Here is a 6,114-nt window from a genome sequence, read left to right as displayed (position 1 = left end):
TGACCCTGGCATGGTGGTAGACCCAGTGAAACTTTGGCAGCATAAAAGTGTCTGCTCCCGGGAGTCGAGCCAGGACACAAACAAACAAACACACACGCCCGAGCACGCAGAAAACACACACTCTCGCTTCCATCAGTCACTTTATTTATATCTTTGCTTTTTCTGCATCTACTACTGCTTCTCTTTCTGTCTTCCTCTCTTTCTCATTCTGTCACTCTCCCTCCCTGGTAGCTTCACCTCACTCTCCTCTCTGAGCTGTACTGGCACCGTCCTCCCTTTTCTTTGCCCCACTTTAGCCTCCGCCTTGCCATCCTTCTTCTCTTCTTCTTTTATCTTCATCTCACACACTCTCACCTCATCCTCTGTGGTCGACTGTCCCACCTTTCCCACCCTCCTTCTATCGCATTCTCTTTCTTCCTCTGCTCCTCTTCGTACCGGCTGAGGATGTATTCTTTTCTCGAGGCAAACAAGACAGAAAAAAAACAAGATGAATTGAAAGGAAAGTGAAATTAAACGCCACATGACATCAGGTTCTAATTATGTTTAATTATGAGTCTTTTTGTGCACGGCAGGGAGTGTGTATGTGCAAATGGATTTTCCCATTCGTCATGCTTCAGGGAAGATGAGAATATTTGCCAGGTATTTGCTTCTTTTACAGGCAAAGTTTAAGAATTTGACCTTTAATTTGGAAACTGAAGTAAATTTTGTTTAATTTAATTAAGTTAAGGTTGGTGTCAGTGTTCGCAGGGATGAAATGAACGTGAAATAGGAGAAGCAGACAATCTCACACGTACACCGCAACTGTTGTGTGGCTTATGTAACTGTGATGTGAGTTATGACTGTCAGAGTGTGTGTGTGTGTGCGAACAATGAATTATTACCTGTGTGTGTGTTCCCTGAGTGGCCCGTTGATGCAGCGTCCATGTGCGTGTCCCTCCTGGCCCCCTCTCCCATCTGAAAATAACCGATGATGTATGCGCCACAGCAAAATGGTTGACTCACCTTGCGTTGTATTTCAATTGACCTCTGGTGAGCCGAGCAAAGGTGTGTGCGCATGTAACTGTGTGTGTGTGTGTGTGTGTGACAGTGTGAAGGCGTTTGTGCACATTACATAAGCAGTGAGGGTGCAGTGAAACACATGGGGCTACTAAACTGAATACACGTGTGCTAGGAACACTTGATCAAGACAAAAACACATAATTGCTATCATTCGTTCAAAATTTTATTTAGCATTTATTAAGTATTTAACATGATGACTCATTGATTTCGGAAGCATCGCGCATTCGCTTTTTAACAGCGGATTTCCTTGAACTTTAAAGGTGCACTGTGTGGTTTTCCAGACAGAATTTCAAGAGAAACAGAGGGGAGAAAAATCTTCACTGATTGATTTTCATGACTGAATAAACTGCATAAACAGCGTTGCTTTTCAGTTGGGGCAGTATCTCAAATAATTACTTCCAAGTTTATATTATTTTGTAATTATTATTGCTTATTTTTTTTTCCTCTCTAAAACTTCAAAGTGCACCTTTAGATATAATTCAACGGATAAGATGACAAGAAAAAATGAATGTCTCATATGATAAATATAAAGACATATTTAGTATGTCATGTGTGTTATAATGTTGTTCTTAACTGGTATATAAGTGTGAAAAAGTATTGTTGAAATGCAACTTTCTCTTCCCTTTCCACATTAAAAGCTCCTGGCTGAGAATGACTTTGGGCTCGGAGTGAGGGCCAACAGCGCGCTGTTGTAAAGTGAAAGGGCTGTGTTGGATTTATAACACACGATAAAAGAGAACATATCTGCGAAATGGAATGCACGGGACAATAATTTTATTTAATGATCTTGTTTTCATAATCTTTGGAAGCCAAAAATCATTACCGGAAATAAAATTCGATTAATCGCCCAGCATGACGTAGTTGTGCTGAAATGAGAGGTCTCAGTGATTTGATTTTGGAGGAGGATGTTATTTTCTCTTCTCTTCTCTTCTCTTCTCTTCTCTTCTCTTCTCTTCTCTTCTCTTCTCTTCTCTTCACTTTTCTTCTCTTTTCCCCTTGACCTCTCTCCCTCCCCTTTGCTTCCTTATTTCTATCAGCTGATTGTGTCTCTTTGAACTTGACTGGGAAATGGGTGTCTGAGGACACATTGATCTGTTTTCTCATCAGCGAACAAACGTACATGTTCACGTACACACTGGAGGCGAACACCCATGCGCACACGTAGACATCCGAATCTCGGCCTCGGACGGACGCGCAGCCACACATCACCCTGACACACATACACAAGAACTCTAATTACACCTCCGCAAAATCCATCTCTCTCTCTCTTTTGACCACCTCTGCTTCCCATCTGAGCCCCCGGGGGTCAGAAAAACGTGTGTATTTGTGTGTAATGGCGGGATGGTCAGAGGTGAGCTTGTGTCTATGGAGGAACAGTGAGGAGCCCTGCGGGGGTTCTAATGAGACTCTGTTTTTCTAGATGTTCTATTGTGAAAAATGATGGAAAATCACTGTTAAGAGCAGAGCAATTATCTCCTACTGCAAAACAACGGAGGAAAAGGGTGGTGGGGGGAGGACAGTCAGAAAATGGACCTGGATTATCTGAACGGAAGTTTTTACCAACCTAAACTTCGAATTGAAACTCATTTGTTCCTTTATCTGGCTCTATTCGGGCTTCATGTCTTGGATCCTTTGGTAATTTAACTGCTGAGAACATACGAGCTGATGCCAAAACCATCCATGTGTACCTGGTGGACGTCTTGCTCCACAGTTCCACATTATTAAGTGGCAGTTGTGACGAACATGCCAGAAACATTTCTTTGTGTTTCCCTGACAGATTAAACCCCTAACGCTTTAAGTATTCAAATTAAGGCTGTCAAAGTTAATGCTTTAATGCTCTGTCTTAATTTAAAATGAATTATATGTTAATTATATTTAATTGCATCAATTGTGTTTCAGTGTTTATCCCACCAGGCATCTCTTGGGGATAATAAACTTTGAACAGGGAATTCGAACTTGACGTCATGAAGTGGGTGTGTGAAAGACGAAAAGGCACAATCTTTCTCTCAATAATACATTTATTTTTCCTCTGTTCATTTGTTGCTTCAGCCTTACTTTGACCACGACTTAAGCAGGAAGTTAGCAAACTTCAGACCAATATTGCCATCTTACGACACTGCATGTCATAGATAAACATTTCAGTGGTTTTATCACTATAATCAGTGCTGTGCCCTGACAGTTATGTATGGCTTTGTTGTTGGATCCAGTGTGCTACAGTCACTGAGAATGCTCCCTGCAAACCTATCGATAAATCCAGGGTTAAGACAGAAGTAAACAAGCCTCAACAACAGCGGTGGCCCTGCAGTAATGATGTATTTTTGTGATGCATGAAGAGGAAACTGGAAAAGGATGGAGTCGAGAAAAGAAAGAGAGATACACTTAAAACGAACGATTCATCAAAACTAATGTCAACACAAATGAACGATGGGGTGTGGAAATCAGCATTATCAGCAGTGGAATATGCTGTGGAGGTGTTGAAAGTGCAAGAGAAGGTGATGCAGGGTGGATGTCAGCTAAGGGAGAGACAGAGTGAGCACAGGGGCCAGCTGTTATAGGTTATGAGGCCGAGGTGAACTACAGTACATCAGCTGAAGACCCTCCACGTCAGCCGATTTCCTGCTGAGGTTTTATTTTTTTTATTATTTTCCAAGAAATACGTGTAGGAGATCCTGTAGCGCCTGTTGAAAATATGGCCACGGAAAGTCCCTCTTGAAAAGACTTGAAGGAGACATATGATGCTTATTTTCAAGTTTATAACTTTATTTTGGGTTAATAAAACTGCAACCCTGTATTCCCCCTCTGTCTGAAACACTCTGATTTAGCTCCTGTCTCTTTAGGCCCCTCCTCCTGAATAGCTATACTGCTCTGATTGGGCAGCTCACACATGCCTGACCCAGCGCCGCTAACAAAATTACATTTTAGATTTTAGATTTAAGATCTTTGACATGCACAAGAACCTGTATAATACACTGAATAAAAGGAAAACATGAAAATGCACAATATTATCATTTATACATTTTATAAAAATCAATTTGCAAACTAATCTTGTCCTGTTTAAATATACAGCTGTTCACCAAACACCGAAACCACACTGACTCTTCTTTCCTTATGTCAGCAAAGGCAAAATCCACAAGCCCCTGTTACTTGGAATTAATTTAACTTGAATAAATCTCCATTAAATCCTACATGTGTATCTAAGGACCACTAATCACTGGTGTCGTCCTGTGGTCTGCCACCGATCTGGGCTTAATACTCACTGCATGTATTTCGAAGCCGAAATTTCAATTTTACTGTTAAATCTGATTCCAATGTAGTAGGTCACAGATAGCAAGCCTCTCACTTTACAATAATAGGCTGCCAAGAAATGTCATCTTAATACCAGAAGTTGGACAAAAACATTCACATTTTCTTTCCCCCCAAAATCTGTCTCAAAGAATTTCTAAATAATAATTTGGGACCAACAAACACTCACATTTACATGAGCTGATATCAACTGTCAGAAGGGGGCAACAGTTGCAGGCCGGGATCATTCAGTTTAATTCTGGCACCACAGTAATGGCGGGATCACACATCATATAGATCAGTCAGTAGATGATGTGCAGTGAGAATTATCTTTATTCCAACTTCTGAGGGTTAAACCCATGAAACAAAATATATTTTAATACAAACAGCGATATCATCACAATGCTGCCTGCCTGTGAGTGTGTGTGGCTCAGCCCCACCCTCAGTCAGACAGACATACAGACCTGCTGCACAGAGAGCTATAGACAACAATGTAACCTGGTCACAGTCTGTTTTATAATTCTAAGAAAATAAGAAAATACAGGCCCAAGGCAGACACACACACCACTACACACCTCTAGGTCTAGTTTGATGCTATTGTCCTGTGGAGCGTAATGAACATTGCAGCTTACAGGGCTTAGATTTATGTCATTCCACGCAGGTGCATTTCCAGGAAACTGTGATTGTGATGCAACTCTCAAATTACAGCTCTTAATGCATTATTACCAATAGTGACCAGGGTGAGAGACTGGATGGATAATAGGGAGGGAAAGTGAAGGAGAGAGAGGGAGGAGGAGGAGGAGGAGAGAAATCCCAGACCTCGCCAGCATCTGTGTCCTGTTTTGTCAGTAATCTCTTCACTGTTGCGTAAGGGCTGCGCCTCAACAAGCTCTGAGCTCTCTGTCCGTCACACCCTGCAGTACAGTCAGTAGTTTTATCAATACACACAAGGCTCATGGGCCTTTTCCATGTGTGTATTCATGTTCGTGCGATGTGTCGATGAAACACATTCATCATGTGTGAGGACACTCGATGGTCAGATTTGTCCCTTTGAGCATTTGTGTTTGTTTTTGATGGTGTTAAGGGAGCTTGAGACCGCAGAGAAGCCCAGTTCCTCTGAAGTAGGGCAATAGGACATGTGACCTAGACTTCAACACACAAACACAGGCACACACTAACACAGTGGAGATGATTTGAGAAAGTACCGAACTGTAGCGTAGTTTCAGTGAGTGAGTGGGTGTGTGTGTGTGTGTGTGTGTTCCTAATCCTATTACTGATCAACCATTACACACTAAGAAGGCAAACAGAGAGAGAGAAAGAGAGAGAGAGAGAGAAGCTGAGAGAAAGATTCAGAGTTAGAGTTACTTTGCTGAAGTTACATAATTTAAACTCTTGTTATGATGTCAGGAAAATTGTCAACACCAGCATTTTTCCCTGGTGACTTAGGACAAAAAGATATTTAAATACATGGCATGACATTCCATTTCCCATTTTGTGTTGCTTCACAAAGGCACAAAAAGCACTTGGTTGAGGTTAGGAAAGGATCAACACCAACACAGCCTGTTAGTGTGCTGTAAAATGTCAAAATGTCTCTTCAAAGAAATATCTGGGTTTTTTTTGGCCACAAGCAAGGCTGAAAAATGTCCCGAAAATGTGCCAACATCTCCTCAAAAATACCTGCTTTTGTGCAGACACAGCTGTTAAGTGTTCCCGAATTGTGGTCTACCTGTCATTCCACTACCATCCACTCCTCCTCCTGATAAGAAAGGTATCT

The 6,114-nt window shown here is 41.6% G+C and overlaps 1 protein-coding gene across 3 annotated transcripts in view; it reads left to right on the top strand.

The window, feature by feature from the left end:
* Window positions 1–6,114, top strand: part of dock2 (dedicator of cytokinesis 2) — a 107,278-nt gene that overhangs the window by 76,593 nt on the left and 24,571 nt on the right. The gene's annotated exons all lie outside the window — the stretch shown is intronic.

The sequence above is a fragment of the Sparus aurata genome, chromosome 18 (genome assembly GCF_900880675.1).
Source record: "Sparus aurata chromosome 18, fSpaAur1.1, whole genome shotgun sequence".
Taxonomy (NCBI): domain Eukaryota; kingdom Metazoa; phylum Chordata; class Actinopteri; order Spariformes; family Sparidae; genus Sparus; species Sparus aurata.
Note: the sequence above shows the minus strand (reverse complement) of the source record. Positions and strands in the feature narration are given on the sequence as shown.